Genomic DNA, 11121 nt, shown 5'->3' on the forward strand with positions numbered 1-11121 from the left:
CCAAAAAGTCCTCTAATTTCCACCTTTACTTAAGGGATAAACTTAGGTTAACTTTAAAATTTAATAATCAAAATACTATATCAACAACCAATAAATCAACAAACATTTGTTAAGGATCTATTGTGTGACATGGTTGGATACACATACTAGGATAAGATAATTCTCAGCCTCAGAGTTGAGAGTTTAAACAGGGAAGACAACCTATACACAAAATATATAACTATATGTAAAATGGAAATAAGGTGATTTTGCTGGGGGGAATGAAACAGCAACTGGAGGGATCAGAGTAGATTTGGAATAGATTGGGGTGAATGAGCTGAACCTTAAAGGAAATCAAGGCTTCTAATCACCTCTTCCTTTTACAAAGAACTGTTCAGGGTCCTGAGATTATCATTGTAATATAGATGCCTAGGAAATGGCTTCTTAATCTGTATTTTGTCATGAACCACTTTGACCATATAGTAAAGTCTATGTATCTTTTCTCAGAATATTGTTTTAAATTATATAAAATATAATACATATGTTTATAAAGGAAACAAATCACATTCAAATACAGTTATTAAAATATTTTCAAACAAGTTCATAGAGCTCATATTAAAAATACTTGGTTAGGTCCGGACCCTACTTTTAGTTATAAAGTTATGATTGAGGCTATGGTTTGGAGCAGGTGACAAGAGAAGGTAACGACAGACCAGTTGTTCAGGGAAGCTGGATTCTTTAAAAAGGTCTATCTTAGCTCAAATCTGTAACAGTTTTGGGCTGAAATGGGCTTCAAAAAATGATATATAAATTTTTTGCTATTGTTATTCAGTCATTTCTGACTCTTCATGATCATATTTGGGATTTTCTTGGCAAAGATCCTGGAATAGTTTGTCATTTCCTTCTCTGGTTTATTTTTTAGGATGAGAAAATGGGGGCAAACAGGTTTAAGTGGCTCGCCCAAGTTCATACAGATAGTAGTGTCTGAGGCCAGATTTGAAGACGGGTTGTCCTACACTGTGCCACTTAGCTACCCAATATGTGAAATTTAGGAGGGTGTAGTTTAAAGCAGTGAAATTTGGACACTAAGATAGGGGAACAAAGATAGGGCTTGAGGTTATAAAGAGGCCAGGAAGATATCACTTGGGAACTCTGGGCAACTTCCTATGAGTGAATTACTCTGACAACATCTAACAGCATATATTCCTTAAAGAAATAGTTTACTATCTCACAGCAAACGAAGAGTCCATACTTGCATTACCAAAAAATAGAAATCCAGAACACATTAGCTTAGAACATTTTCAAATTGTTATAAATTATGTTTTCTAAGACAGCAATGGAAATGATGTCATCAGAGTTGTTATTATTATAATAAATATTCTTATTTAGTTGAAACAAATTCTCACAACTAGCTATGTCCAAAAACCTATATCTCATCTCATTCTTTTTTCCCCCTCCACTCCTTTCTCTATCCCTAAGAAGGCGGGAATATGATATAGGTTATGCATATATTATCACATAATACATTTCCTTGTTCATCATGTTATGAAGACACATATAGCTTACACTAGAGAAAAATTCTTGGAGGAAATCAAAAGAATAATATTTACATCACTTGCATTATCTGTAAAATGGGTCCAATAATAGCAACTATCTTACAGACTTGTGAGATTCAAATAAGATGATAATTGTAAGGGACTTAGATTGGTGCCTGGAATAAAATAAGTACTCTATAAATTTTTGCTCTTCTTCTAAAATCATTCTAAATAACAACTTTTCCATAAAAATATCACTTATTTCAACTAGTTATAGCTTCTGAACTCTCATTTTAATTTTATTTGTATTTTTTGTGCATTTGTTACATTTTACTTCACATTATAATCAGTTTTTTTTATTCCTGTGATTTCACCTGTGTTAGGACTCCCTGTTGATTAAATTCCATTTACTAATGTATATCAACAATAGTTCTGCAATTTGTAAAATGTCTTAGAAAATAAGAATGCATCTGTTTGTTATTTATATTTAAGAACATTAAAGGGTTAAGTGGAATTGACATACCAAGCCGCTTTTTGGCTTCTGTAGGGAAAAACAATATATTCTGAATTGATTTGGAGAACCTTCAGAGTGTCCATGTCCCCAAGGAAATCTAGCATACACATTAGGGGAGAATGTGTCTTTTTCATTATTTCAAAACTTGTGCTTCAGAAACACAATCTTCACTTGGCCAAGGGTAGGGCCTTTGGCCAGGGCTCTAACACATCTTTATCTCTGTCACAATATGTGGCAGTCATATCTATTCCCTAATGAGATAATATACTCTAGAGTCTAAAAAAAGACGTCTTTTTATCCCACATTATTTTTTTCCTACTTAACATGGATTTAAGAAAAAAAAATATGGAATTGACCCATTTTCTATAGGCTAAAGCCTGACCTATAGTGTATCTCAAATATGTATTGTTTCTTTTTTTCCCCATCTTCAAGATGTTTTGGGACTATTTTATAGAAACAATATATAATTGAAAGAAAAACATTGACCTGATTGTAGAATTTTACCAGGAATTAAAAAAAATAATGACTGCTTTATTTGGTCTATGGATTTTTGAAAAGATATATTGGGGGCAAAAAGATAAAAAAGGTCATCTTCCTTCCCATTAATGTGCAGTTTTAAAGAAATGGATTTTCCTAACAAGCTGAAGATGACTACCTACTAGATCTGGCTTTCTTTAAAGCTGAATATATTTCATTGCTATAATGTGGATATAAAGAGAAATGTGATGTAGATGATTGGAATCACTTTTCATTATATGGTTGTTAATTTGTCTGCTGTAATTGTCTAAGATTTTTTTGGAACTCTCCCAGATTTTTTTAAAAAGAGAATTATCCTCCATTTCATCATACTTTCATAACACTTGAAGAAATAATTTAGAACAATAAATAATCTAGTTTATGGAAATATATGTGATTACATTCACAAGTAGAAAACTATGCATATTACCCATTTAGAATACAATTGCAAACAATATTAGCAGACTAAAATTCATGACTAGATACTGCTCTTTGGGGATAAGGTAAGGGAATCATAAAAACTGTTTATGTCTTTTTGTTGTTGTAAGGTGTTAGACATAGTTCAAACTTTGTAAATCGAGTCTAATCCCTTAATTTTATAACTGAAGGAACAGTTTTTGGGAGGGAAAGTGACACAGCTAGCAGAACCACTATAATCCTCATCATGCAAAAATAAATGATTCTCCTTATTATGATCTTTTATCTAATTTGCTTAACTTCTGATCCACCTCTTCCCTAAAATATTTATTTATTAAGCAGCCATTAGAAGGTGGATCAAACAACCTGAACTTCCGTGGCAGGAAAAGTTGCATTTCTCACTGTTATATTCTATGTTTTGGATCCTCGAACTTTATAAAAAATCTTGGGTTGAGTCTTTATTTCTAGAAGAAACAATATAATTTCATAGGACAATTCATGACCTAACTGCAATAAAATTTTGAGAAAGGCATGAAGGAACTCAAGTATATATCTCTTCATCTTTGTCTTCCCCTATTTTCTTTCTAGGCTCAGGTCAAATATGACCTTCTTTGTATAGGCTTTCCCATTTTCTCAAATAAAAGCATTCTTTCCTTCCCCTGATTACTAGAACTAGAACACTGTTTCCAGCTTTGTCCTTTGCTTTTACTTTTATCTGTTCATAACCCCATCACTATATATACAGACACTGCATGTTGTTACTCTCAAGTCTCACTTGAAAGTCTTAAGTTCCTGACTACTAACAATAGGGAAACAATACATAACTGTTACCCTCAGTTTCTAGGAATAGCCCTGAAGTTGAATCTTCCTGCTATTGTAGCTCAGGAGTCCATCTAGAGCAGGGGTCAGCAACGTATGGCTCGAGAGCCATATCTGGCTCTTTTGAGGGCCAGATATGGCTCTTTCTGCAGGAGCCCTAAAGTCAATTTTTTTTTTCAGGCACTGTTACAGGAGCAGCACTGTGAGCACTGTACAGCTCTCAGGAAATTAGATTTTAAAAAATGTGGCATTTATGGCTCTCATGGCCAAAAAGGTTGCCGACCCCTGATCTAGAGGGACCTCTGCTGAAAACCATCCATGTTGAGAACAGAGAATCGAGGCTCCAGGCCAATACATTCTTTCTATACTCATTATGTTCTTATTGATCATCTTGTACACTTTCTGAGGGCCATAGTGCCCACTTTGGAGGTTACTGATCTAGGGGATATTTGTAGAATCATAAAACAAATTTGAATCCATGCCAGACATTTTTGAGAAAGTTCTATAGTATACATGTCTTTTTTTCTCTCCTATACTAATAATTCTCTGGGTCTTTACAAAAGTGAGAATCCTCCCCACCAAAAAAAATTCATGTACCCCCAAAAGTCACAGACCTTGTCAGTGTTCCAAAAAATACATACTAAATAAGGCTACAGTGAATTCAATAACATTTTAAAGTGAATGTGTTTTTTAAATTATATCTAAATAAATTTGAAAGTAGTTATGTGCATGTAAAATAATATATGTATATATGTGTATATATATATATGTTCATGTATGTATTTATCTCATTGTGGTCTGGTCTGGCACATGCCAAGACTCCATCTTGCTCAGCTGGCCACTCCACATAGAAGACATTGGGGTGCTTCCATGACTTCAGGAAATTTGTGATGACACAGTTAGGAAGAGTCTGTGAAGTGCTCAGGAACAATCTGAAACTAGTTCTGCTTGGCTAACCATGTGGTTGGGTGGAGTCTTTTTTGATCTGCTTTGGAGCCACAATTATCAGCATCATCAAAAAGTCCTGAGCCAGCTTCAGCTATCTATTTTGTTGTGTCTAGGGAAATTCAGTTCACCATGTGAGGTGAGATTCCATGCCATAAAGAGAAGGCTTAAGGGATTTCTTCTCCTTTGAGGCCATATATTTCTAAGAAACAGACGTTTTTACTCAGTTTTTTTTACTCATTCTTTTCTGTTCTATGTTAAGAGAGTGGAGAATAAGCCACAGGAATGCAGAGGTCAGAATCCAGGCTAGTTTTTAAGCCAGTGAAACAAAAAGCAATGAATTATCTGGAGTGACTTTTGGCATCCCATAATGGCTGATCTGGTAATTATACTGTCTTTTAATATGAACCTCATTCATATTAAATATATGTCATTCAGTTTATATCAGGTGTGTTTATTTCACAGAATCTCTGAGTTGTTAGGAACCACATAAACCGTTTTGTTCAACCAATATCTTAAGAAAGTCCTCTCCTACAAACCTGCACAACAAGATGTCATTTTGCCTTCATTGTGACTTTTTGTTAGAAGAAACTTGCTATCTTTTAAGGCAAATCATTTATGCAGGTTATCATACTGATTTATTTAATGAAATGGAAAAAAATCTCTTTCCCACAAGATTGTCTCTTCCTTGCTGGGAATCACTTTCTTAGAGAATAGGTTATAGACAGTATTTCCTGGTGCTCCAAAGAATGCCTAAAAGGATTTTTTCCCTTATCTCCAGAAACCAAATGTTAAAAAATATATAATGAAGATTTTTATTGAAATCTGAGTGGCTTCAAACCCCATGTCTCATTTTGTGGCTAAATTAGGAAGTCTCTTATTTAATTCAACAAATAATTTTTAAGAAGCTGTTGTTGGCAAAGAATTGGAAACTAATGGGCCGCCTATTGATAGTGGACTGACTGAACAAATTATGGTACATGATTGTGATGGAATACTACTTCATAAGAAATTATGAACCAATTGATTTAAAAAAAAACTTGGAAAGAACCACATGAAATAATGAACAATGAAATAAGTAGAACCAGGAGAATATTATACATAGCCACAGGATTCATACTGGAAGAGTAAACTGTTACTATTACATCCAGAAAGTGAACAGAATGATGAATGTTGGCTGCCTTGATATCTTCTGTGATACTTGTGGATGGGAATTATCACATGGATAGGAAGAAAAGTAAATGAAACATAGGAAATTTGCGATTTCAGTTGTGTACTATCTTTTTTTCTTTATATATAGAAATTCTTGTTTCATTGGTTTTTTTTAACTTGGAATAAAAAATGAACAAAACGTTTAAATTTAAATTAAAAAAAAGTGTCTGCTGTATTTAGTATATTGGTGGGGGCTAGGCCAAATACAATGTTCAGATTAATATTAGGCTATTAATATATTTTCTACCTCATTAACTGTCAGATTTTTCTCAATACAATCTTATTTTTCTAGTTTTTCCTTTCAGAAATTTCTACTGGAAAGAAACTATTCTTTATCTCGTGAAATTGTCTTACTTTTCATAGAAGCCAAGGACCAACACAGGATTTTCACAGGTAGGCAGCACTCAAAAGGATTCTTATCATAGTTTTGATTTGTAGTATCAAGTCTCTTAAATGCTGATACCTCTAACTCTTTCCCATGGTTCCCCACTCCTCAACCCCAAACACATATATTTCTAAAGAGTATTTATCAGATAAGACAGTCAAAAGGCACAATGGATAGAGCAAGGAGTCTATAAGACTCTTCTTCCTGATTTCAAATATAACCTCAGACACCTTTAGCTGTGTGTGACTCTGTGTGACACTTAACCCTGTTTACCTCAGTTTCCTCATCTGTAAAATGAGCTGGAGAAGGAAATGACAAACACTTCAGTATCTTTGTCAAGAAAACCCCAAATGAAATTGTCAGAAATTACTGAAAACAACGACAAATTTTCTCAACCAAATGAAAAGTTTCTGCTAACCATTGTGGAACATCAGATTTGGAAGGAATATCAGAGATTAACCAATACAACCACATTATTTAAGAGAAAGGAAAACAGAAGATTTAGAGAAGTCAAGTGATTTCTTCAGAAAATTAATGGCAGAGTTGGAACTAGAAACCAAGATCCCTAATTCAGTGCTCTCTTTCAATTATAAGATCTCATCTTTCACTGGGTTTTAGGAAGGTGTCATGGATAGCTTTTTTATCTTCACTTAGCAGCAATATTAATTGAAAAAAAAGAATAAACGTATTTCCTCATTTATCTTTGAAGGCTTTGTACTAGGCATAGGAAGCATAGAGTTTGGGATTTTAGGAACTTGAAAATCTTGAATTGGCTTGGGTTGAAGTACTCTAAAAACAATAGGTTCAATTAGAACGAACTAACAAATAGTATAATCTTTATTCTTTGGGGAATTTGGGTTGGTAGGCCAATAGAGAAGGGTTGTTTTTAGAGATTCCCTGCTAAAGACAAAAGAATATTACACAATATGAAGGGGATGAAGCTTTAGTATTTTTAATGCTTGTTATTTCCTATGGGTCTTTTTTTATATTATTGCTTATTTCATTGCTTTGGGCCTTTAAAAAATAAAAGCTGGTGCTTTAAGAGGATGTCAGGCAGACCAGAAATGAATTGTGCAGCTATCATAAAGTAGTATTGCCAAATATTTAGTTCAAGTATTAAGAATTTCTGTGTTACAAACTGCTGAAGATAAAGGTTTGCGTTCTGGACCAATGGGATGACAATATATTGTATGCTCGAGTGAGAGTGTGTGTGTGTGTGTGTGTGTGTGTGTGTGTGTGTGTATGTTTTGAAATGAATGTCACCATAATCAAGGGATCTCAATCAAATGAAGAGAAAACTCTCCTCTTCCTTATGTTTCTCTGTTTCTGTATTTCCTTTTGTCCTTTTTTCCCTATGTATCTTACTCTAAGTTTTTGACATTTTCTTCCTTTCTTCTCCTTGCCTTCTTTCTTCCTCCTCCCTAACCCTTTATGTGTTTAATTGACTCTTTGTTCATTTTCCAACTCCACCTTTGAATGTCTCTCCCCACACACAATTCCTCTACTACATTTTTTGGCATTGTCTAATTATAAAGATGGTCACTTTTGGTGACCCAATGATATACATCTTTGTAACATGAATAAGAGGAAACCAATATGCCACTTAATTTTCAGCATTAAACATGAACAACTTAGGCTTCTCCCTGGCTTCTACACTTTATTTCTTATTTTTCTTGGAGCTCAGGGATCATTTACTGAATTGGGTATGTTTATTATGGAGAATTGTCTACCCCAAAATACCTTCAATAACTCAATTGATAAACATTTACTAAATACCTACAATTTTTCAGACACTGACTTAAGGGCTAATGATACAAATAAGAAAAAGGTAGTCTGCCCTCAAAAATTTTTCATTTAATGGGAGAAGACAAAACACAAAAGAAAGCTGTGGAAGGAGTGGGAACAGGAAGGGGTAAGGCAGAACTGCTGGTGGAAAATGGAGAGTTACCTTGAAATTCAGCCCTTCCAGCAGATAAGAGATAAAGGGAGTTGAAAAGATGTCGAGTATTAAAAAACGGAATCAATTATATGGTGATGAGATTTCAGCAGATGAATGTATCCTACATGGGGCATGATGTTCTGTGGAATAGTAAATAAGCAGAACTATTGATGTAAAATGTAAACTTACTTCCATTTATTCTTAAAATGTCTCAGATCATTAAGTAGTACTACCTTGTCTAACCAATTCCTATATTATTGTCTTTATATTTAGATCTCGCCCTAATGTTCCTTTTTTTTCTTTCTTTTTACTCTTAGTATCAATTTGTGAGGGAAGAAATAGTAGACAGAAGCAGAGCCACGTGGTAGAAATCACCCTGAATTGCAGATTGCTCAACCTAATCTTATGTCATGTCTATATTATGGTAAGTATCATTCTCAAATGTTGTGTCATCTCATCTCTATGCCCATTCTTTCAGACACCTCCCCCACCACTCCCATCCTTTTGACTAGGCTCCATAGAAATTGCCCCTTCAATATTCATCCATGGACTTGATAGAGTAGCATCACCTGCCTCTGTCCTCCACCTCACCTCTCCTCATTTAGGCACTCTTTCATTTTTTTTTAAACCCTTGTACTTCTGTGTATTGTCTCATAGGTGGAAGAGTGGTAAGGGTGGGCAATGGGGGTCAAGTGACTTGCCCAGGGTCACACAGCTGGGAAGTGGCTGAGGCCGGGTTTGAACCTAGGACCTCCTGTCTCTAGGCCTGACTCTCACTCCACTGAGCTACCCAGCTGCCCTACACTCTTTCATTTTTAATCTTTGAAATACAGTGTATTTGGGGAAATCATTAAATCCATGCATTACTCCTCCATCTTCATTTTCTTGTTTCTTTAGTTTCCTTGATTCTTTAAAATCCTATTTTTTCTTTTTCAAAAATCTCTTGATGATCCTTCAATAGAGCAATCTTCCTTTCTTTCTCTTAAATGAAGCCTCTTTCAAAACAAAACCTCTAAACATGACATAGTCAATTTCATTATTTTTTCTTTTTTTAAATTATTCACTTTCATGTGTTTCTGTTGTTTGTAGGTCAAATAATCTGCTCATTGTCAGAAGAAAAAAATAACTAAAGTATTTGAATCTGTAACTCCATGTGTACACAACATTATCATAATATGTAAGTAAGAGTAAATGAGAAAAAATATTTATAAAGGTGAGGGAATGAAATCCAGAAATGATTGGTGGAACATGGTGTCTGAAATGAACACTTTATACTACACTTGATCTAAGCCAAAAGGCCAAGAAGTGATGAAATGAACACTTAAAAAGTGAATATTAAAAGAGAATAAGAGTCATTTTCATAAGCCTATGAAAAGAATAAGGCAGGATTTTTCTTTGGAAAAACAATATGAATCAGGACTGCAAAATGCCTAAAGGGGTTTCATAAACAATTCAGTTATTGTCATAACTACATTGCTCTTGCCCTTGGTTAAAAATCAGTGATGATAGATGAGCTACAAAGATTGATATATTAAAAAGTTTGTATGCAATGATTTAGAATAAAACCATCCAAGTATTATTATACCTTAGTTACTATATTATTGTATATGCACAATGAGAATGTAATTATGTGACTATATATTTTATAGCTATTAGTTCAGAGTAGACTTGAAAGAAATCTTAGTGAGCATTTTAAAGAAATTTGATGACATACTTATTAAAAACTTTTGGGGTAATGTGTTTTTAATACAGTCAATAATATGCCAGGTTCATATAGAACCTAATGGTAAAGTTGCATGTATAAACAAATAAATAGGACGTTCAAGGTTGGGAATGGATGTGGACTTACAGGTATGAAAAACTATCCTGGCTAGTGTTCCCTATTTTCAAAGAAATATGAACATAGATTTCTAGCAAGAATTATGTTGAAAGTAAAAAGTAAATTGCAAAAATAACAAAACCTTTTGCAATTTTGATATAAATGCATAGGTTTCAACTCAGAGAAGACTTGGGAGACATTCTGAAGGCTAATAACAAAGGAAGCTTTTTATAGTACCTACAATTATGTTGATTTCTAGGCAGCTATCAATTAAACTAATGTCCACTCTAAGAGTGATTGATGTTACCTGACAATCACATTGCAATTTTTTTTTAAATTTAACAAAGAGAAGTTTTTATGGCAGTAGTTTTACCTGGTCTACAGCCCTTTTTGCATTGCCTCTAATTATATGAAAACCTGCTGGTGATTATGTCTTTATATTTGTTATTGTTTCCATTGTAACTCCTGGTTCCTCTCCCCACCTCAACACCAGTTCCTTTTCCTCACTTGGGTTAAACTAACTCATCTCAGCAGTCATTCAAATTCACCATGGGGAAATCTTGATGGGCAAGACTTCAGTTAAAAATATATAGCTGTCTTTCCTCAAATATATGGTATTTATAGGGAAAGTTATTTGATTCTTTTAGTTCTGTCAATTAAAAACATTTTTTAGATTTAGATATTTACATACTTCACTAGGTACATTGTATGTTAGAGTAAGATTGATATTTTAGGGGATTAACACTTTATAGTTCAGGACTTGTTACATTTAATAGGCTTGGGTCTTCTTTAGTTCCACACCACTGAGCTATCTTCTACTCCTCCACACATCCCATCCCTCTTTTCCACTTATCCCCTACTCCAAATAATCTTTGTTTCATTGTCTTTTAGTTACCCATCCCTCGTATCTGCATCCTGGAAGGATTGTTCTCATTCATTTTGTGTGAGGAAAGACTCAATATGGGAATTTATCTTCTAATGATTCTGGATTTATAGTAATAGCATGACTTCTAAGCCTAAGAATGGGAGAAAAACCTTTAG

The 11121-nt window shown here is 34.0% G+C and overlaps 1 pseudogene; it reads right to left on the bottom strand.

Annotated features, from left to right (window-relative positions):
* Positions 1-9469: 9469 nt before the first annotated feature.
* On the bottom strand, positions 9470-9571 carry LOC123243533 (annotated as a pseudogene).
* Between the last annotated feature and the right edge of the window lie 1550 nt (positions 9572-11121).

This window comes from Gracilinanus agilis, chromosome 3 (assembly GCF_016433145.1).
Source record: "Gracilinanus agilis isolate LMUSP501 chromosome 3, AgileGrace, whole genome shotgun sequence".
NCBI lineage: Eukaryota > Metazoa > Chordata > Mammalia > Didelphimorphia > Didelphidae > Gracilinanus > Gracilinanus agilis.